A 24407-nucleotide genomic window follows, 5' to 3' on the forward strand; every position below is an offset into this window, starting at 1 on the left:
GAAAAGTTCGCTGATGACACTGCTATTGTGGGCTGCATCAGGAGTGGGCAGGAGGAGGAGTACAGGAACCTAATCAAAGACTTTGTTAAATGGTGCGATTCAAACCACTTACACCTTAACACCAGCAAGACTAAGGAGCTGGTGGTGGATTTTAGGAGGCCCAGGCCCCTCATGGACCCTGTGATCATCAGAGGTGACTGTGTGCAGAGGGTGCAGACCTTTAAATATCTGGGAGTGCAGCTGGATGACAAATTGGACTGGACTGCCAATACTGATGCTCTGTGTAAGAAAGGTCAGAGCAGACTTTACTTTCTGAGAAGGTTGGCATCCTTCAACATCTGCAGAAGAGGCTGCAGATGTTCTACCAGACGGTTGTGGCGAGCGCCCTCTTCTACGCGGTGGTGTGCTGGGGAGGCAGCATAAAGATGAAAGACGCCTCACACCTGGACAAACTGGTGAGGAAGGCAGGCTCTATTGTAGGCACGGAGCTGGACAGTTTAACATCCGTGATAGAGCAATGGGTGCTGAGCAGGCTCCTGTCAATCATGGAGAATCCACTGTATCCACTGAACAGGATCATCTCCAGACAGAGGAGCAGCTTCAGCGACAGACTGCTGTCACTGTCCTGCTCCACTGACAGACTGAGGAGATCGTTCCTCCCCACACTATGCGACTCTTCAATTCCACCCGGGGGAGTAAATGCTAACATTACTCAGTTATTGTCTGCTTTTTTATTTTTATTTTTTCATTTTTTCATTTTTTTTATTTAATTTAATATTATTTCTTTGTATCAGTATACTGCTGCTGGATTATGTGAATTTTCCCTTGGGATTAATAAAGTATCTATCTATCTATCTATCTATCTATCTATCTATCTATCTATCTATCTATCTATCTATCTATCTATCTATCTATCTATCTATCTATCTATCTATCTATCTATCTTACAGGACTTGAAGTAGGCAAGCGAGCAGTACACACTAGTACAGTGTCCTGACTTTATTCCATTTTTCACATAAATAGTAGTATAGTGCCAGCTATGACCTTCAAGAGAACACCATCCCTAATGTTTTCCAAAGGTAGACCCCCATCCCACCCTGATCTATAAAGAAATCTTGTCAAATTTACAATACATTCTGGAAGAGAAGCAAGACACCGACAAAAACAAAGAGTACTGGCACTTTCTTGTTTCCAATTCAAGCACTGCTCACACTCAAAGGAGTAGGCTCAAGGCTCCTAAGAGTCAAATCCCAAAAGCAGTATAGTGCAAATCAAGTAAAGTTTACTGCCCTGTGTACTCAGTTGACAATAAAATATTACCAATAGAAGACACACATAAAAACACCATGCAGCATACATACAAACACGCACACACATACACACACACATACATACATACATACATACATATGGCAAAGTGTAATTCATTTATTAGGGGAGACTGGGGACGGTTGCAACACTTTTTGCATTCCTCTCATTTACTCAGAGACTGTTTGGACTACACCAGCCAAATTTGTATACTATAAACTTACATCTGTCTGCTAATTACCCATAGTACTTGTAGTTAATTATATTTTACATATCCTGCACAATATTGATTTGAACTGAAGAGTCGGATGTTGCAACACATATAAGAGACGGTTGCAACATGTTAAACATATATTACATTTCAATAATTAACCTTTGCTTTTTCTCTGAACTTGCATAGTACTGTGTAAATCTACAATTATACAATAATATTAAAGTAGATTAAATGCCTGGGATATCATAAATTGTCATTGTCATCCCCGGGTGGGTCTTCATCCAAGAATCACAGGCTGAGTTGACAACTCTTTTTAATGGCCCATATACACTCCTGTCAAGTGGCTGTAATTTGTGAGACCAGTGGGGGGGAAGGATAGCAAAACAATTCCATGGCTGCGGCAGAAGTTGATGCCTTCTATTGACAGGTGGGATGGGTGATTGTCAAGAATTAAAAGAAATTTGGAGTCTGAGGAACTCTTTGTGCGTAGCTGAAAGTGTTTCAAGTAAGCAAGAAAGTCAGCCTCTTGCATCCACCCTGATGCGTTGGCTGTCCCAATACAGCCAGGTGGACCATCCTGAACAAAATGAGATTTGTAATGCACACGTGGGAAAATGAACATTGGGGGTATGGAGTTGAACAAGCTAGTGTGACAAGTGTGCCTCTTTCTGCTGAGGTAGCTGCACCAACTTGCCTGTCACCACGTCTTGCCACAACCCTATCGGGAGTTTGAACAGTTGTTATCCCAGTTTCATATGTTTTGTGACTGAAACTTGTGTTTGTCCAAAACCTGGCTTAAATTGCTAAAAAAAAGTTAACATTTGTTTAATTAAAACTGGTTGCCCTTGAAAGGCTTGTGGCTTGAGGATGTCTTATTGAGAGAGTTGGGTGCGTTTTAAAACCATTAAACCAGTAAACACCAGCCATACAGGCCTCATTCCATGCACTGTGAGGGAAAGTTGCACTTATAGTGAGGCGAGTTGAAATGCAAGCCTACTAACCTGAAATAAAATGTTATAAAATGTAAATAGTTTTATTATCTTTCACTTTTACCAATATTACCCTAACCCTGTCACCCTCTTACTCTCTTTATACATTTCTGTTAATTTCTCTTACCTCTTTAGGACTTAACCCATAATATAAGTCTGCTGCCATTTGTAAATACTGTTTTAGACGCCTCTCTTGGTCTTCTGAGAACACTCTTCTGATGGTCCAGTACCCTGTATGTGGTAACTTATCTGATCCCTCACTTGCAAGCTTCTCTCTTTTCTTATGGAATCAAAATAAGGTGGTATGACAGATGGAAAAGTCATTTGACTGCCCTGACTTTCCTGCCCTCATTCCTAATTACGTTTGAAGCTTGTTCCAAAATTTCGAGGGGAACCCTCTGTTAGGAACTCTCTTCCTTACTCTTGGCATACTGGAAAAACAGAATATTATTTCTATTTTTAGATCCATAAACTACAGTTAAGCCGTATAGCAGTATACTTGGACTTAAACTGAAAAAATGTGCTGATTCTGAACTAAAAATGTTAAAAATAATGATATGTAGTCTATTTCAATATGGCTGGGTGGCTTGGGGACGGTTGCAACAAGTTGTTGCAACCGTCCCTGACCTGCCTGCCATGACAGAACACCATGTGCTAGCTATTCAAAGAGTCAGGGAAACATGCTTACAATACTTTTAAAAGTCAACACCACAATGATTTGAACTAGGTATGTTTTATTAATTAAAATAAAAGCTATGGACAGCAAGTCAAAAACAACTTGCAAAAAAATTACTTTCATACCTTCAAAACAGTTATTTTTCAATAAATGCAGCAGCAGATGATAAAAAAGTATAGTTTCTCTCTGGTGGAGAGAGGGCCTAACTGAGCATGTGCAGTATGAGTATCATCACTCTAGCATGTTTCTAATTGGAGAAATAAGACTTGTTGCAACCGTCCCTTGTTGCAAGGCGTCCCCAGTCTCGCTACGTCACTTATTTTTCATTGTGTAGTTTATGGTTTTATTTACTTCCCAATGCGGTGTTGTTTTAAATTGCGGCGTTCATTATTTTTAGACAAGCACGCCTTATTAAAAGCTTTTTTTTTCTTTCAGGTGTGGTTTCGCTTCACAGGTGTGATGTTCTCCCTTCTCATCTGTCTTCTCACAAACCTTCAAGAAACTGACGAAATTACTTAGGGAAGAAACTAGTGAGGTGTGTGAGTGTACGTCATATCCTACTGTTCGCTATAAAGAAAGTGGCCCAAGACCTGCACCTGCACATCTTCGAGCTGTGGTAAAGAACGAAGATAAAATGAGCAGAAACGACCGTTCCGACTCCTCCTCTGGGAGTCAAAGGTATTTATGATTTTTGATTAAAATCTTGTGCGGTGTGGGCTATAAGTGTTATGCAAATTTTATTATATTAAAATAATAAAATTTGTCTCTGTGTTAAGCAGTTTAATAATCTCCTCTGGCATTATTCGCAACTACTTGAATATCGCATTTTCCGTGTTATTATTTGTAATCTATTGCTACAATTAATAAAATACTTACACCTGTATTGCATTGTTAAATTAATATACTTATAATTAATAAAATCTAGTGGACGCCGGTTTCTCTTTGTCGGTAGTGAAAAACGAGCGCAGCACTCCTTCAGCTAACAAGAGCACTATTTCTGGAAAACCAAGTTCATTTTTTAAACAATTTGTAGCGTCTGTTCATTGCTATTACTTGAATTAGAGAGAAGGATTTCAACGTCTGACTTTTGTCAATGTGCCAGTTTGCGGAGCGATGGACAGTTGGGCCGAGTTACGTTCCCAACAGCAAGTTTCACCATGCTGATTAAGTAAACCAAATGTATGAACAGTTGCTTTATTTGACCCATTAGCGTTTTAGGGAGGCCAGAAATCCAATTTTTAAGCCATACACTATTAATCTCGACGATTTGAAAAATTAATAAAGTGATAAAATTGCCAGGGATTTTGTTCTGCTCATTGCTAGGAAACGCGGAGGAGTTAGAAAACATAGACACAGAATTACTAGACGCCGCATCATAGACGTATATATAGGTAGACGCCGCATTCACTGTGTTGCCCGTCCGCCATATTGTAAGTGGCAAAAATGCCATTTAAACTAATAGGTAGATGTGGAAACCGGGTTTTCTGATGAAAACAATACCTTTAAAACAGTATCGTTTACATACAACAGATTCTGGCGAATCGTTTAAATGCAATTATTTATATCCATTTATATTATTATTAAATAATTCCTCCCATATAAGTAACATTCTCGGACTGCCTTGTTCCATCTCCGAAACATTTCTAGACTTCAACAACAACAACAACATTTATTTATATAGCACATTTTCATACAAACAGTAGCTCAAAGTGCTTTACATAATAAAGAAAATAAAAATAAAAGACACAATAAGAAAACAAAATAAATCAACATTAATTAACATCGAATAAGAGTAAGGTCCAATGGCCAGGGGACAGAAAAACAAAAAAACTCCAGACGGCTGGAGAAAAAAATAAAATCTGTAGGGAATCCAGACCATGAGACCCCAGTCCCTCTGGGCATTCTACCTAACATAAATGAAACAGTCCTCTTTGGATTTAGGGTTCTCACGGAAGGACTTGATGATGATGGTCACATAGAGTTCTGCCTTGTAATCCATCCATCATTGTTGGAGCATCGTGAAGCTTTGAGTAGGTGGAGGTGGCGCAGGCCACCACCACAAAGAAACCTGAAAAAGAAACAGAAAAAGAAATTAGGGTCATTTCGGATTTTAGAGCAACCGTGAGTAGTTATTATGAGGAAAGTGAACATACAGAGTATCAGGATTAAGTTAAATTAAGTTAAATTGAAGTTATAAAAGGCCATGTTAAAGTAATGTGCTTTCAGCAGTGTTTTAAAGTGCTCCACTCTATTAGCCTGGCAATTCCTATTGGCAGGCTATTCCAGATTTTAGGTGCATAGCAGCAGAAGGCGCCTCACCACTTCTTTTAAGTTTTGTTCTTGGAATTCTAAGGAGACACTCATTTGAGGATCTAAGGTTACTATTTGGAATATAAGGTGTCAGACATTCTGATATATAAGATGGAGTGAGATTATTTAAGGCTTTGCAAACCATAAGCAGTATTTTAAAGTCAATCCTGAATGACACAGGTAACCAGTGTAGTGATATCAAAACTGGAGCAATGTGTTCAGATTTTCTTTTCCTAGTTAGGATTCTAGCGGCTGCATTCTGCACTAGTTGCAAAGCGATTTATGTCTTTCTTGGGTAGTCCTGAGAGGAGTGTGTTACAGTAATCTAGTCGACTGAAAACAAATACATGAACTAATTTCTCAGCATCGTTCAGTGATATAAGAGGTCTAACTTTTTGCTATGTTTCTTAAGTGAAAAAATGCTGTCCTAGTGATCTGATTAATATGCGATTTGAAATTCAGATTACAGTCAACAATCACCCAAAAGCTTTTTACCTCCGTCTTGACTTTTAATCCTAATGTATCCAGTTTATTTCTAATAGCCTCATTGTATCCATTACTGTATTGCTAATCACTAAGATTTCAGTTTTCTCTTTATTTAACTTGAGAAAGTTACTATTCATCCATTCTGAGATACAAGTCAGACATTTTGCTAGTGAATCAATAGAATCGGGTCATCAGGTGCTATTGATAAGTAAAATCAATCCTGTCCTGTTCTTACAACGCAGTACTAAAGTATTGGTAAATGCCCGAATCACCTCAATGATAGATTACTGTAATGCTATTCTATCTGTCATCCCACAAAAACGTTTCCATTGCTTACAATTTATTAAAAATTCTGCTGCCAGGATAATAACCTGCTCTTCTTAATCCACTGAACATACTATACCTATTCTTTCTCAACTTCACTGGCTCCCTGTTAACTAAGCTAGCGCTGCCTCGTACCATTGACTGGCTCCCACGCTTACTCGCCTGACCTCAATCCAATAGAACACCTCTGGGTGTCACATTATGTTTCAGTCCATCTGACGCCATCAGGTTGCACCTCAGACTGTCCAGGAGCTCAGTAGTGCCCTGGTCCAGATCTGGGAGGAGATCCCCAGGACACCATCTGTCATCTCATTAAGACGTTGTCAGGCATGCATGAAAGCACGTGTATGAATTGGAATTGCTGCAATGAAATTTCATCTAAATGGACTCGCCTGCCTACCTGCCGATCATTTTTTCCCTTTGATTTTCGGGTGTCTTTGAATTCAGCCCTCTGTAGGTTGATCATTTTCATTTCCATCCTTTTATTCCTAATACATTACCATATCAGTCCATAGCAGTAGAGATATCCAGCAGGATTTTTTCCCATTGTGTTTTCAAAGTGTTCCTTTAAATTTTTTGAGCAGTTTATATTTATATACATAAACAGACACACACTTACTGTCAAGACCTTAGAATAACAAGGTTCTAGCTATGAGTCTTGGTCTTAGAATACTGAGCTTCAAAGGTTTTGACTATCCATTTATCAGGAGTATATAATCCTTTTCTATTAATTTTGTTCCTATATATAAAAGCTGCATTTTCAGTTAAAGACAATGCAAGTTTTATTGAAAATGTGGCTCCTAAATAAAGATAAGTAAGACCCTTATTGTTGTAGACTATGTTTATAAGTGAACAGCAAAGTCTTGATCAGGACCTTCAGTTTTACCGCAAGTCCAACGAGCCATTTGTAGACTGTGTTGATACAAATGAAGGCTCTGCTCAAATCTATCAATTCTAGTTGTGTTAATACATGAGTTGATTGGCCCAGCACAAATTAAAACACTCAGTATTGTCACTACCAAAACCAAAATTTTATTAATAATTATTCAGTATAAATTGTATAACCATTTCAAGAAATATTTACAACTAGCCCCCGCTGTAGCATATGGCGATGTAAGAATAGGAACGGAAAACGGTGAGAAAGGAGTTCAGAAGTCAAGAAGAAATAAATACTTTTTGAAAGACGGAGTTGTGAATAGGTGTTTTGGTGGAGACAACAGATAATGAGTCGAAAGATCTAACACTAGAAAAGCCACGTATAAATGACCGTGGCTGAAGACTGGTTGTTGTAGATTAACACAAATCTTTGCAAACGCTTGTCCTTGGGACTTGTTGGTAGTCATGGAGAAGGCGAGTTTCAGTGGGAATTGTGTGCATTTAAATTTAAAAGGGAGATTGGTGTCAGATAGAAGGAGAGAGATTCTGGGAATGAAGATTGTTTCAGAATTTTGGATAGCGATCAGTTTGCACTCAATAATATTTGTATGTATTCGGTAATGATGAGTCTTGCTCCGTTGCAAAGACGCTTTGATGGCATAATATTTCGGAGGAGCATAACTACAGCTCCCACCTTCAGAAGGATATGGGGAGGCATGCTAGTTGGTGTGAGGGTGTGTAAAACTCCTGTGGGTATGCGTTAGTTGATCATTGGGATCATCACTGACCACTGCATCTACACTCTTGAAGGTCACTTTTCACCATGTATAAGATCAAGAACTTTGTTGTTAATATGTAGAGAATCGTCATTTGTGACACTCAGTATTACTCTTGCAGCAAGTTCTTGGGAGTCACAGTAGAGACATTAATATCACCGTAAAGTTGAGCAACAGGGTCTTGTTGTTGTGGTAAACATTGAGAAGGTAGTTCTGCTGTGTCTCTAGTTTTACCTTCCCAAACTTGAAGAAGCCATTGAACAAATTGAGTTTCACTTTCGAGATCTCTTTTGTGAGTTTTAGGACTTTCATTTCATTCCACAGCCTGTGTTTGTTGATGGAAAAGGCAACGGTGAGGGCTCGAGAACTGCGGAAGATAACAGGCAATATTTGTCGGAAATTAGGATACTGTCGCTCATTTTATAACAAAAGCTTAGGAAACAACCATTGCAGTATAACAAAATAGGAAGGAGCGAAACCAATACCAATGGTCAACAGAATACCTTCCTGTAGCAGGCTACGGAAAAGACTCCCAGGTGCACACATGGTCGAAGTGAAAGGTCACGTGGTCAGGCTAGATATAGGGTGGTGATGTGACACCAATGGGGTCATGAGAGAGGAGCGGGGAACGCGGTAGTCTGAAGGAAGAATAGGAATCGAGAAAACCGGCGTGGGGGTGTATGGGAGGCGTCAGGCAGCGTGGAGAAGGGTTTGGAAGAGCAGGAATAGGAATCAAGAAATGCCGTGTCAGCTGTGTGTGGGACCGGTTTTGAAGAGGAAGCAGGACAAACTAGAAGAGAAATATATATAAGACATTAACAATAAATGATGGGCCAGTTGAACTGAAAGAAAATTTATCTTCTTTGGGCATTCTAACAAACTGGCTGATCAGGGAATATACTGAAGCATACCACTTCTATATATTATATATAAATAAAAGAACAATGTAAAGGGATAGAGATGATTGCTTGTAATGTTCAAAAAGTAATAAAACTGTACAATGCAGTTATAAAAATTAAAAATGCAGATGGCATGAATTGGCTAAAACAGATACACAGACAATTTCAAATATACAGAACTTAATCAACACTCTTTAACAATAACAGAAAGTGTCCTTTATTATTTACATCAATAGTTCAATCAAATATACACAACAGACACGCTCTGTACTCATTACAGATTCACTGAAGCCAAATGAGCCTTTGGCATCAGCACATCCAGAATGATGTGAACTCTGTCGATCTTTTCAAAAGGTACCTACAGCTCTTGATAGCACTTCATCCAGGTAGTTGTAGAGGCCATATGTCAGCTCCTCATCTTCTACTGTATATACTGTAGGTCATTACCCAGAGACCTTTAGGATCTTCATCATTTTTAAACAATTTGGATGACACCTTTTCAGATACAACAGCCTGTTGGTCAAGCAAATACAAGAGTTTGGTGCTGTACTTTACTACAGATTATAATAACAAAGTTTTACTTGTTATCTGAACTAAGTTACCAGCAAGTGATCATCTACTTAATGACCTTTTATGATGGCCCTGCTGATCTCTGCAGCCTCATAAACCTGAGCCCCTTGTTCTCAAGTCAGCTGCCCCACTGCAGCCACACAGCCAGCCTGCTCTCCTACACGGTGGACACAACAAATAAATAAATCAAATTGTCATATGTAGTATTTGTCTTGTGCAAGCTGTCTGGTTTTGGTCTGAACACTCCTGTTTTCTCATAAAAGTGGACACTTTGGAATAAAGCTCAAACTGTGAAAATTACTCTGTGGTTCACTACAAAAACTCTTGTTGGTTGTTATCTCAGTAGTTTTTTAGAATACCTCAATTATTTCAGAGTATTATGGATACACCAATCTGGACATTACCTAAAGTAATATAAAAGTCATGTCATCCTGAGAAAAAAGGATATATACAGTGCTCTCCACTATTATGGGCACCCTTTGCAAAAATTAGTGAGAAGGATTAGAAAAACAATCATTATGCTGAAGGAATGTCATCTTGCACTGAAAAAGTTGAAAAATCTGACTTTATTGAAACAATTTCATTCAAAGAAAAACAAAGCCCTCATCAAGAAATAAATATTTTTTAAATTTAAATGTTTATAAGGTGTCATTAATGGTGGAAGGCATGTTAAATGAATGCCACAGTTAAAGGTATGCCACACATGAAGAAAAAATATTATCAGCATATTTAAAAGACTGATAGTAAAAGCAAAGGGTTCCTCCATAGTCAAGTAACGAAAAAGTACTGAAATCATACAAGATCTAAACACAAATGTAAAGTTACATAAAGCTTACAGTTAATATTCAAATACCATCAACATGTCTACTCCACAGTCTACTGAACCAGCAGAGATGTCCTAGGAAAAGAAAGAAATAAAAAAGACAAGTGAAAGTCAAACACTACTAGTGAATTACAAGTTTAAGAAATGGGTGTTTGCAATTTACCTGATTTTTCATTAATAACCAATTTCCAGAAGATATTCTTGTAGCAAGCTGGCTGAAAGGAAAAATATAAATGTCACTTGTAATTAAATTGAAAAGACTCTGTGTACATCGCAACACTCAGTCTGAGTCACATATAATTTAATAGTGCACTGCCCATTGCAGGAAAGTCTTTAACAGTTAGAAATTGCAGGCATCATTTGCACAAAACTACCATGAAAGTTTGTTAAAATTGACGGTACCAAAACATAGCAGATTATTTGGTATTGCAATTTAGACACATTGCTCCAAGAACTCAAACATAACGAACTAAGCTGAAAAGAAGAAAAGGTAACATCGTGCACCACAACAGTCCATCTGAACTTTATCAAAAGCCTGCTTCACGACAGAATAACCAATCAAGCATTTCCAAGATACTTGCCTTGTGGAATCTGAAGCGCTACAGGTACTGCTGAGTGCCGTCCACCTTAAGCACTGAATATGCATTAATTACTACAGTGAAAAATGATTATTAATACAAATGTAAAGGTTCATGGTACAAGCATAACCATGCAAAACAATGTTATTAAAAATACAAAGAAAACTGTGCAAATTTCAAACGTTTTCATTTCAAAGCACACTTACTTCCATTGTCAAAAATACAAGCAATTAGTTTCGTTGCTTCTTCTTTTGTCTAATGGAGCTTCATCGCTGCAGCTTCTTTTTTGTCTCCTTTTGTTTAATGGAGTTTTGTCACTTGGTACAATGGCAGGTTATTTAAGAGAAACTGTATAAAGCGGAACCTCAAAGAGGTAGGGATTACGAACTATGAAATGATTGGTTAAAGTTACACTTGATAGATAACTTCAAACGTTGATAATTTGACAGGTGAGTTTATGATTGTCATACTGTAATAACAATCTCATTCGCTGAAGTTCTAAATTAGCACAATATGATTTGCTGAAGTCGAATTTGATTGACAGTTTTCCCACCTCTAGATTCTCCCATAATGTCTCTGGTCTGCAGCAATGCCTTTCTCAAGAGAACATGCATATGCCGTCACCGCTCATCAGCACCACACGGTGAGGGACCATTACTCCAATATAAATCCTTTTTCCTCGGTCATAGTTTTACGGGTTTATTTAAAGAGGTATAAACATAATAGAAGAATTCGTGAAGAAAGTATAAAAAAGAATAAAATAAAAAAAGTATGCAAATCAAAATTAAAAAAAATGCTTTAATATACCTTTGAATAACCTAACTAAATTATTTTAAAAAGATAACTAAATGGCAATTATAAACACTTTGTGGAAACTCAAAATGTCAAAACAAAACTTGTACTCTTCAGAAAAATGAAAGTATTTTTTCATTTACTTTACAAATTTGCAAATTTATTTTAGAAAGAAATGGAGTGAATGGGTCTAAAAACTATAAGAAATTTCGCACTTAGACCACCAAATTTTTAAAATCGCTTCTTAGTGAGCACCTATGGGCCAAGGGTAACCTACATTCCAAATTTCAAGTCCCAAGACCTCATGATTCGGGAGATTTTGTGATGAGTGGGTCAGTGGTATTTGACTTTTATATATATAGACTAGAAAATACCAGCTTCGCAGTTGAGAAGTAGTGTGTTAAAGAAGTAATTAAAAAGAAAAGGAAACATTTTGAAAATAACGTAACATGATTGTCAATGTAATTGTTTTGTCACTGTTGTTAGTGATAAGTGTTGCTGTCATATATATATATATATATATATATATATAAATATATATATATATATATATATATATATATATATATATATATATATATATATATATATATATATATATATATACTGCTCAAAAGAATTAAAGGAACACTTTTAATCAGAGTATAGCATAAAGTCAATGAAACTTATGGGATATTAATCTGGTCAGTTAAGTAGCAGAGGGGTTGTTAATCAGTTTCAGCTGATGAAATTAACAACAGATGCAATAGAGGGGCAACAATGAGATGACCCCCAAAACAGGAATGGTTTAACAGGTGGAGGCCACTGACATTTTCCCTCCTCACCTTTTCTGACTGTTTCTTCACTAGTTTTGCATTTGGCTACAGTCAGTGTCACTACTGGTAGCATGAGGCGATACCTGGACCCTACAGAGGTTGCATAGGTAGTCCAACTTCTCCAGGATGGCACATCAATACGTGTCATTGCCAGAAGGTTTGCTGTGTCTCCCCTGCACAGTCTCAAGGGCATGGAGGAGATTCTAGGAGACAAGCAGTTACTCTAGGAGAGCTGAGAGGGCCAAAGAAGGTCCATAGCTCATCAGCAGGACCAGTATCTGCCCTTTGGGCAAGGAGGAACAGGATGAGCACTGCCAGAGCCCTACAAAATGACCTCCAGCTCGGCCACTGGTGTGAATGTCTCTGACCAAACAACCAGAAAGACTTCATGAGGGTGACCCAAGGGCCTGGAGAAGCCATGGAGAACATTATGCTGCCTGTAACATTATTCAGCATGAGCAGTTTGGTGGTGGGTTAATGATTGTCTGGGGAGGCATATCCATGGAGGGTCACACAGACCGCTACAGGCTTGACAAAGGCACCTTGGCTGCCATTAGGTATCAGGATGAAATCCTTGGAGCCATTGTCAGACACTATGCTGGTACAGTGGCTCCTGGTGCACGACAATTCCTGGCCTCATGTGGTGAGAGTATGCAGGCAGTTCCTGGAGGATGAAGGAATTGATACCATTGACTGGCCACCACACTTTCCTGACCTAAATCCAATAGAACACCTCTGGGACATTATGTTTTGGTCCATCCAATGCCACCAGGTTGCACCTCAGACTGTCCAGGAGCTCAGTGATGCCCTGGTCCAGATCTGGGAGGAGATCCCCACAACACCATCTGTCATCTCATTAGAAGCATGCACCGATATTGTCAGGCATGTATACAAGAACACAGGGCCATACAAAGTGCTGCGTACAATTTTGAGTTGCTGCAATTAAATTTTGGCAAAATGGACTAGCCTGCCACATAATTTTTTCACTCTGATTTTTGGGGCGTCTTTGAATTCAGGGCTCTGTAGGTTGATCATTTTCATTTCCATCAAACGATGTGGCATCCTTTTGTTCCTAACACATTACCCAGTCTATATCAGTATAGATATCCAGGAGGATTTCTTTTTCCCATTGAGATCTGATGTGTTTTCAAAGTGTTCCTTTAATTTTTTGAGCAGTTATATATATATATATATATATATATATATATATATACACACACACACATATAAACATATATATATATATACATATCCATACATATATACACATACATCCACATATATATACATATATATATACATATCTACATATACACACATACATATACATACAGACACATATATACACACAAATACATATATACATACACACACATATATATATAAACATATATATACATACATATCTACATACACACATATATACAGTCTTTGGGGTGGAGCAACTGTTGCTGGGGTGCCAGAATCCATGAAGGAAGAAAAATGAAAACATTATTTGTACAAAATCTTAATTTAACTATCCATTCATAAATAATTAAATGGGCAGGCTATTTTGTATCAGTGCAATACGCTACTTGTTAAAACGGATGACTCCTGCTTACGCAAGTCTGCGTGGATATTATGAACTATCGTATCTGTTCAAGTTCTATTTAAATTTTAAATAGAAGGAATTTTTATTTAGTCGACAGAATATTATTCCGGAATAAATCAACTCAAACCTTAAATAACTATTATTTTGCTCTCCATAAAAATATATCCTGTCTAAATTATACAAGTTAGAAATAAAGTAAACATTAAAAGAACAAACATTCAAATTTCTTTACTCTTATGTAATTTTATATAAAAATAAACTTAAATTTTAAATATCCCAAAAGATTTTGCTCTCCATAAAAATATATCCTGTCAAAATTATACAAATTCAAATATGAACATGGTGCATAACAAAACCTGGAAATATAAATAAAATTTGTTCTTTTCAGCAATAACAAATCAAATCATTCAGTTGTCTTTGCTCATATGTCATTTTATCAGATTTGGACGCCTGGCATCTTTTTTTGGCAACAAGTTCGTTTATGTTTGGTGTGAGGTTCTGTGTTGTGGAGATTCTCAGGATGGACTGCAGGTGCTCATCAGTGAGGTGACTCCTGTGTGCTGTTTTGTTAGTCTTCATGACTGAGAAGAGCTTCTCACACAGATATGTGCTACCAAACATGCACAAGGTTCGAGCCGCATGTAGACGGAGCTGGAGCATTTCTCATGGAATGGAGTGAATAAACTGTGTGGGCCGTGCAGTATCGTGACTTTGCCTTCAGTGTGCCATTACACTGCAGCTCAATCACCTCCATCTGAATCTGCACAGGTGCAGTTTCCACATCGACGGCAAATGGGTTGCGTAAACAACTCAAAATTCTTTTTGTTCTTCAAAGTCACCAAAGCGCCGTTGAACTCAGTGCGCAGCGCCAGTTTATCAGCAAAGTGCATATTTGGGAACACCGTTGTGCCGATTTGGTTCAACATTACTTGGCAAAAGGGAAAGTGGGGCAAGTTGCACTGGTGCATTTGTGTCTCCCATAAAAGTAGCTTCACTTGAAATCACTTTGTGATTTTGCACGGTAAAACGTCTGCTGAAGTGTCAGATTCTTCTTTAACTCTTCTGCTTTCTGTATCTTGTGCATTGCATTCAGGTCTTCCAGGTTATCTTGATGTTTTGTCTCATAGTGCCGTCTTAGATTAAATTCTGTAATTACAGCCACATTAGCTCCACAAATGAGACACACGGGTTTACCGCAATGTCAGTAAACATATACTCAGCCTCCCATCGGTTTTAAAGGCTCTATGTTCAGAATCACCTTTTCTTCAGCATCGTGGGCTAGCTTCGCAATAACTTGCAGCATCATAAGCTAGACTTGATTAACGCGTAAGTGTTCGCAAGGCAGCTGAAGCGCTGCATTATGGGATCTGTAGTTTATCGTGTTACCAGCGCTTCATATCCCCGGCCATTAATAACAATAATACAGTATATAAAATGATCTCGGGCTGGATATAATTACACGCGGGCCGGATGTGCAAAACAATCATTGATCGCTAATAAAGTATCCATTATTCATGAAGCTTCAATTGGTGATCTGTCTTTCTGCTAACCGCATATGTTTTCATACGCCTCAAACCAAGGGGATGCGAGGCTAAAATGAATCGAGAAGCGTGCGACATACTTAGTGCTTCCTCTCGGGAATTGAACCTCGGACACCAACGCTAGATAAGAAGCTCTACTATTAGCCACGGCGGCGGTTTGTCTATTTGAGCGTAGCAGTGTAATTCGGTTTTGTTCAGCACTCTTTGAACTGTTGCTTTTTGTCTGCGCGACTGCGCCAGTTCATGTGAGCCACTGAATATGGTTTTATATGTCACTCGCCGCTTCTAATTGTTTCGCTGCCTTCTTAATTATATAATGCATGTTTTCTTCAGCGCTTTTGTAGCTCTTCCTGGTTTTCTACGTAATGCGTGATTACGTGAGAGGCGTGATGATGTCACACGAAACTCCCCCACCGCTGAGCTCAACTCCATTACAGTAAATGGAGAAAATAGCTTCTAGTTATGACCATTATGCGTAGAATTTCGAAATGAAACCTGCCCAACTTTTGTATAGAAGCTGTAAGGAATGAGCCTGCCAAATTTCAGCCTTCTACCTACACGGCAAGTTGGAGAATTAGTGATGAGTCAGTCAGTCATTCAGTCAGTCAGTCAGTCAGTGAGGGCTTTGCCTTTTATTAGTATAGATTAAAGTTGACATTTCCACTTTAAATTCTTGTTTTTTCTCTCTAGTTTAACTTTGCCATTTCAAGAAACTTCATTTAAAAATCAATGTTTAACTTATCAGATTTTCTCATACCCCATCATAACTAATGTAGCACATGAAATGCTTTGTATTAAGTGTTCTCCGACCAAGTTGTTAATCTCTATGTGCTTCTTAAGCAGGCTTCCTCTTGCACATGGGCAGCGATCTCCACACAGAATACATTCTCTTTACGATATTCCTGCTCTCCGAACATTTAGAATGCAAAGATAAATACTTAGCATTTTCATGATGAAATATATTAAAGTATGTATTAAACATGGGCAAGGGGGCACGGTAGCGGTAATGCTGTTCCCTCGCGGTAGGAAGTCCTCAGGTGTACGCTCAGTGTAGATAACCTTTATGGCAGGTGTAATGAGGCTCCAAAAGCTGGATGTATGAATGGGTATGGCAAAGATTTAACTGAAATGTTGTGTAAATGTTGGGTTCGTGAGCTGGTGGTTGGAGACACGAACACAGAATTCAATGGATGTATTCTGAGCAGGCTTTCTCGCTTTATTGCATGCGTGCTGCCTGTATCTGACGTACCAAATCCCCAGTTCCTATCCTTCCATTTTCTTTCTCCACATAACCAATCACCACCGAAAAATGTCTTTGTGAAAGTAAAATTAGCTATACACTTAGGATATGGAGTGTTCAGAACTCTGAAAAATCTTTGTTATACATGTTTAATTATGCTATCCATTCAGGGTTGCGTCCGTCCCAGCAAGCATCGTGTGTGGGCAGGAACAATTCCTGAACGGCGCCAGCTCATCCCAGGGTGAATATGAGCACACTCCTACACTAGCCATTTTAGCATAAAAACCCCACATCCTACATGACTTTGAAAGGAAACTGAAGCACGAGTAAACCCATCAGAAAAATATACAAACTTAAGGGAGGGAACACCCATGACCCATTGCTGCGAGGCAGCAGTGCAACCTTCACTGTCCCCCTCTTGTTTAATACATGCTTTAATGTATTTCATCATGAAAATGAAATCAAGTATTTATCTTAGTACTCTAAATGTTCAGAGAGCAGGAATATCTTGAAAGTAATGTATTCTGTGTGGCGATCGCTGCTGCCTCCTCTCAGTGCAAGACAAGTCAGTTTAAGAAGCACGTACTAATTAACATGGGTCGGGGAACAGTGGACACAAAGCATTTAATGTGCTACTTTACTTATGATGGGGTTGGATAAAATTTATTAAATTAAACATTGATTTTAAAATGTTTACGACATTCTACTTTAATGACAAAAATAACCTTGAGAATAAAGTCAACATGTCAACTTTATTCTCGACATATACTTTTTTTCTTCGCTGTGTCCGTATTTTTTTCTTCTCCGTGGCTCTAATACGCTTCTCTATGAATCTGATCAGTTTAAACTTCTTAGTTGACCGTAAAAATAGTGACAATATTTTTAGGTCTACTATATACCTTTATAATAAATAACTTTTTTTTTTCCTTTACAATAGATTAAAATAGAAGTGAACATTTAACCACAATCTGAAATCCATTCTCCATAATAAATACATCAATCATTGTCAGGATCAAATACCACTACACAATCTGTATTAATAAAGTAACAAAACCAATATCAAATGTGTTGTTTAATTTAATTATATGCAATAAAAGAATTCAATGTTTAAGGAAATTATGGCACATTGTCTGGTGGAGAAGTAAAGTTTGCTTTTGTGTGTATGGGTCGTACAGGTGTGGTAGCTTATCAATACCATAAATCAGCTTCCATACGTTCAACACACCATCAGCACGCAGGGAAAAATAAGTCTGCTAACTTTAAGTTTTTTCTCTACTGTGCAAAGGTATGTGCTTCACCAGGAATGATATGGTAAAGGCTTGTTTACTTATGCAAATATCATTAACTTTGGTGTTACTGAAACAGTGATTTATCTCTTTACATTTTACTGTTGTTGTTTACCTTCGCTATTTAACAGTTTTACACTGTAAAATGATCAGTTATTAAAGTTATTTTTTCAGTGTGTTTCAGAGCTTTATGTGTCCATGGCACATGAAGAAGTCAGTAACTTTACTAAGCTCATATTAAAAGAGCTCATCAGAAAATATGCCGACACCTTTAGGAGATGAGCTAATGCAGAGAGTGGGAGTGTTTTGGCAAATTGCAAGTTTAAGTATTGCAATATTTATCGATTAATAGAGCATACCCGCCTTCACAAGCGTCCCATTAATGGACATGATGTCGCACAGAGAGAAGCAATCATTAATACTTTAATTGCATTGCAATCTCTTGCAACAGCTTTAAAAGCACCTGAAGATATATAATATTTTATAGTTTACTGTGGCTTTGCAACTGATTGCAGCAATCATGGTAAAATCAAATAACCTGTTTTTGAAACCCAAAATAAACATGAGCCATCAAACTCAATGCTGAGGGGATCTCAAAGGCCCTATATTCGATTGAGACCGAAGTAGTTTTTGTTCAACATTTCATTGACGTGTGCAGCTTCTTGCTCCATGTCCCCAAAGCCAAAATATTAAAGCAATTAAATCCTGTTTCATTTTGTAAGGTAGAGTACTAGGCTAGTCTGACTGAGTTTCTGGGGATTTCAAACAACACCACTGTTGGTCACGATTTGCTAAGATTATGTAAAAGAAAGCTATCACTGAAATTTGCATGGAAGAAACATATAGTGCTATGGGATTTTTACATGAAAATGTTCTAGAAATAAATTACTCCTTATTAGTCAATATATTTACAAATATTGTCATTATTATACTACTCCCACCCTTAAGTCCTCTTTCCCAAGGGTAACACAAAATTTCAAACCTGGCTGTTAAGCATATCTGGCACCTTGACTCTTTTGGGACGGTAGCCACTGCTGTATCATTTACTGCAGGAAATCATGGATTTGTAGCTTGCTGGTCCAGATCTTTTGAACCTCATCTGGTGCAGCTGCAAGGTCAGTCTTACCCTTGTATGAAGCAGCAAGTTGATCCTGGTGTGAAAAGACCATCCACCCCAAGGGAGGACAGCTGAACTCAGTAGAAAACTTCTCCCCACTTTCCAGGACCTGGTAAGGGACAACCCAGGGACTCTCCAGTTTAGGAAACCGGTCTTCTTTTTGGGCTATTCACCCAGATTGCTAGCTGAGAATCGGTGTCCCCATATACAAATGGCATAATGTCTTTTCTGGGTGAATCAGGACTACCGTAACTGTGTCCTGGCAAACTCATAAGTGAATTCAATTCTGTTTCTTTAGTTGTTGAGTGTATTCTGAAACGGGTGCTCCTATATTTGCCCAGGAAGAAGCCCCAACCAAGCTTCAGAAGAGGGGCATGCATTTAGAAGATTCCTGCACTACAGAACAAAACACAATCAACAATTAATTGGAATGTGGGCCCCAATTGCACTGATCTTGCCCTTTAACTAGCCCCAGTTGTGTGATTGAATTGTGTACAAAGCACTCAGCTAGTTCATCACTTTGAGGGTGAAGTGGTGTGGTGTGAGTTTTCCTGGTGCCAGGTTTTGTGTGCACAGCCTAAGAGGCATGGCTTTCAAAATGTTGTCTCCATCAGCACTCCATACCCACTAATCATCCCCTCAATTAAAGCTTCTGCCACCATTTCCACCTCCTGGTCTGGCAGTGGGTAAACCTCTAGACATTTTGTGAAATAGTCCATTGCTACTAGAACATAGTGGCTGCTGTGGGTGGACCATGGGAAGTGTATCCACTCCCAGCCACTCCCTAAGCACACCTACAGTACTTAATAATTGCTGGAGGGGCACAATAAATTGTCTGGGAGGTCCTGTCTTCGCAGTGCAGAAGTTGCTGCAGTGACAGAAGTCTTCTAGCTCATGTTGACAAAGGTCCCAATAAAAATATTGCTACAGCAGTTTCAGTGATTTTTTTATACACCTTACCTATATATACTGTATAATACACAGAGATTACTGCAGTAGACACTACCACAGGAATGTGACGATGTGGGTTCTGCTCCACGCCCCATTGCTGTTCGGAGCCCTTGAACCCAACATCGCCGGTAATGTCACCAATGAGCTAGACAGTGAGACTACAATCGAGCAAGGGATGGTAAAGATGTGCAAAAGTGCTTTTATTAAAAACAATCAAAACAAAGTGTCCAATAAATAAAGTGTAGTGATTCCAAATCTTCATTAAATAAATGATCCTTAAAAGTCAAACGTGGAGGTAAAACAATAGAAAAACAATCCTTTTAAAAACGAGGTTAAAACGTTTCTTAGGAAGCCGACTTTAAAACAACAAGCCCGGTGCCTTCTTTTAACTGGTGACTCCTGCTTCTACCTGTCCAGCCTTCGCAACAGGGGTGCCATTCTACCTGCAGCTGACCTTCTCTCCACTACCGATCTGGAGTCATCCCAATCCCTGGCTTCAGTTCCACTCCCTCCAGACCGCGACTTGGGAATTCCTCTCACGGCCAAGGCTCTCAAGTGGAGGACACCACATCCCAAATCCTGACTCCCACTGCCATCCGCGCCCCATGCAGAGTCACCCCTCCTTCTTTGGTCACTCCCGCTACATGCTTGTTCAGCGGGAGCGACAACAACTACTACGCCCTGGGTGTGTGGCCTAACACCCCAGGCTGTCTGCTCAGCTGCTTATGACCGCCGCCGCTCCTGCTGCACTAACTTGCTCTCTCTCCTCACTGCTTCCTGTTGCAACCTCCATTTACTTCCCTTCTTCCATTTTGTTCTTCCTCCTTTAACTGACTCGCTTTTATATAGTGAGGGGCCCATAACAGCTGCAGCACATTAGCCACGGGAACAATCACGGATGATGGGCAGTCCCTCACCTGTGCACTCGGTGAGAAACGCCCACACCGCAGATCACCCCGCGCTTGCTACAACTACTACGCCCTCACGGCTGCGCGTGTGATCATTTATTTAAATGGCCTTTGCTAAATGAGCTATGGACCCATAACACCACAATGAAACATTACAGGAAGCTTGTGATTGGTATTCAGTTTTACTGCAAAGATTAATAATTACTAATTCAAAATTAAATTAAACCTTGCTATGAATCATTATTTTGTATCGGTTGAAGAACATAAAAGCAGAATTGCCTCATCATATTATGGACTTAATAAATTTCTACAAACAAGAAAACATTCAAAGTTATAAACCAGATTATCTCAATCAGAGAGGCCACCCTCAAGTCATTTCTCTGTAATATATCCTCAACAACAGCAGCTTACTTATATTACATAATCTGCATTATTTAGACCTACACAGCTCTGCAGTGTTTTTCATTTTCTCAGTATTTTTCTTATAGAGTACACATCCCACAGAAAATGTATAATGTCAAATGTTATTTGGTCTTAGAAACTTAATAAGTACATATTGTGACCATTGCTGCCTGTTCTTTAAAAAAATATAATGTTTGATTTGATAAATGTTTTCATGTAGTATAATCAGTTCCAAATCGATTTTTTGTCACAATTCAGCTCTTTTAGGTATGCTTGAATGACACACTTCTACTGTCCAGCAGTGAGAAGCTCTCTCCATAGGTAATATGGAATAGAAGAGTGTACAATAGGCCTAAAGTAGCTCTAGCCCAGGTGCCCTCAGTTTCATCGTCCAAGTATTTGCAGCAGAAACCTATCCGCATTCTGTCAGTGTTATATCTTAGCCAGGGTTCCTCCTCTGTGGACAGAAAAACAAACAAAAAAAAAACTCCAAACAGCTGAGAAAAAATAAAATCTGCAGGGGTTCCAGACCATGAGACTGCCCAATCCCTCTGGGCATTCTACCTAACATAAATGAAACAGTCCTCTTTGTGGTTAGGGTTCTCACGGAGTCAACTTGATGATGATGGTCATACAGACTTCTGGCTTTTAATCCATCCATCATTGTTGGAACATCACGACGCTTTGAGTAGATGGTGGTGGCTTCCGGAAGGACACCGGAAAAGGAAACAGAAGAAGATTTTAGAGCCACCATGAATAGTTATTATAATAAGTTGGATATACAGAGTATCAGGACTTTAATTACAGTGAAGTTATGAGAAGGCCATGTTAAAGTAATGTGTTTTCAGCAGTGTTTTAAAGTGCTCCACTGTATTAGCCTGGCGAATTCCTATTGGTAGGCTATTCCAGATTTTAGGTGCATAGCAGCAGAAGGCTGCCTCACCACTTCTTTTAAGTTTTGTTCTTGGAATTCTAAGGAGACACTCACGATTTGGAATATAAGGTGTCAGACATTCTGATATATAAGATGGGGCTTAGATTATTTAAGACTTTATAAACCATAAGCAGAATGCAGTCTAAAGAGAACAAAACTGAGCTAACCAACAGGTATAGATTTTCCCCAATTCTATTTTTAATATGAACTAAGAGTATTTTCAGGTGTCTTTTCGTACAAAGCTCTTATTCTAAGACAGATCTGAATGTTCTGTCACTGGTAAACTTGTGGCTTATGTTTTCCAGGGCAAAACCTGATCCTGCTTATGAAGGGCGAAACAACTTTTTAAGAAATGAAAAATATTTTATGGCAGTTGCTCTCTTGTCAGCTCAAAGAAGCAGAGATCCTCATACCCAGGTAGGGTTGAAACCACATTTATTCAATTTTGATTGACTTCTTCAGGGTTGCCATGGTCATGGAAATCATGGAATGGTTTTGCAAAATAATAACATATCATTTAATCTTTGAAAAGTCATAGAATATTTTAAATCGATAAAAAATTATTATAATTCTATTATGTATGTAAGAGCCAAATCTTTCAATTAATATTAATAGTAAATTTACCAAAGTTTTTGATTAATTTGAATATAATGTAGGTTTCATATAGATAATGGAAGATTCTATTTTCTCCCTATAAGCTAACAGTTTAATGGAAGGTTGTTAATATTCTGCACTGTTTTTGTATTTAGACAATAGAATGATTTCAGACTGTTATGTATGTAGATCAAACGCAGGTTCTAGTATATGTGATAACAGATGGAAACTTTATGAACCTTATTCTAGATGCTTAAACAGAACATTGTAGACAACAACTTTTAACTTTTTTGTATATGTATTATCAAATGTTTCTTTTTGATTTCACTAAAACATTTAAAATGAAGACACTTGGACTGTGGTGTTGTTATGCACACATTGTGTTCACAAGTCATACTAATTGCTGGAATGCCTTTCTGGGTAGCTGTATTTTGAACCACAGTATTTTGAACAATTTGAAAACCCTCGACAATCCCAGCTACAATGTAGTTTTGTTTGCAAGTTAGCAAACCAAGATAGATAGATAGATAGATAGATAGATAGATAGATAGATAGATAGATAGATAGATAGATAGATAGATAGATAGATAGATAGATAGATACTTTATTAATCAGAAAGGTGAAATTCACATAATCCAGCAGCAGCATACTGATACAAAAACAATATTAAATTAAAAAGTAAGAAATATGCAGGTAAAATCGGACAATAAGTTTGAATAATGTTAACGCTTACCCACAAAGGGTGGAATTGAAGAGTCGCATAGTGTGGGGAGGAACGATCTCCTCAGTCTGTCAGTGGAGCAGGACAGTGACAGCAGTCTGTCGCTGCAGCTGCTCCTCTGTCTGCAGATGATCCTGTTCAGTGGATGCAGTGGATTCTCCATGATTGACAGGAGCCTGCTCAGCGCCATCGCCTGCCACGGATGTCAAACTGTCCAGCTCTGTGTCTACAATAGAGCCTGCCTTCCTCACAAGTTTGTCCAGGAGTGAGGTGTCCTTCCTCTTCATGCTGCCTCCCAGCACACCACTGTGTAGAAGAGGGTGCTCGCAACAACCGTCTGATAGAACATCTGCAGCATCTTATTGCAGATGTTGAAGGACGCCAGCCTTCTAAAGGAAGTATAGTCGGCTCTGTCTTTTCTTACACAGAGCATCCGTATTGGCAGTCCAGTCCAATTTATCATCCAGTTGCACTCCCAGGTATTTATAGGTCTGTACCTCTGCACACAGTCGCCTCTGATGATCACAGGGTCCATGAGGGGCCTGGTCCTCCTAAAATCCACCACCAGTTCCTTGGTTTTGCTGGTGTTCACATACGTGTAAGTGGTTTGAGTCGAACCATTTAACTAAATCCTTGATTAAGTTGCACCATTTAACAAAGGCAACTGTGACATTGTTCCTAATATT

General features: G+C 38.6%; 1 long non-coding RNA gene across 1 annotated transcript; it reads left to right on the forward strand.

Moving 5' to 3' along the window:
* Window positions 1–3684: 3684 nt before the first annotated feature.
* Window positions 3685–22755, forward strand: LOC120520228. The gene is made up of 2 exons (XR_005631791.1): window positions 3685–3865; window positions 22712–22755. It is a non-coding gene; the product is annotated as an uncharacterized LOC120520228 (long non-coding RNA).
* Window positions 22756–24407: the final 1652 nt, after the last annotated feature.

Source organism: Polypterus senegalus, unplaced genomic scaffold (genome assembly GCF_016835505.1).
Source record: "Polypterus senegalus isolate Bchr_013 unplaced genomic scaffold, ASM1683550v1 scaffold_3927, whole genome shotgun sequence".
In the NCBI taxonomy this organism is placed as follows: Eukaryota; Metazoa; Chordata; class Cladistia; order Polypteriformes; family Polypteridae; genus Polypterus; species Polypterus senegalus.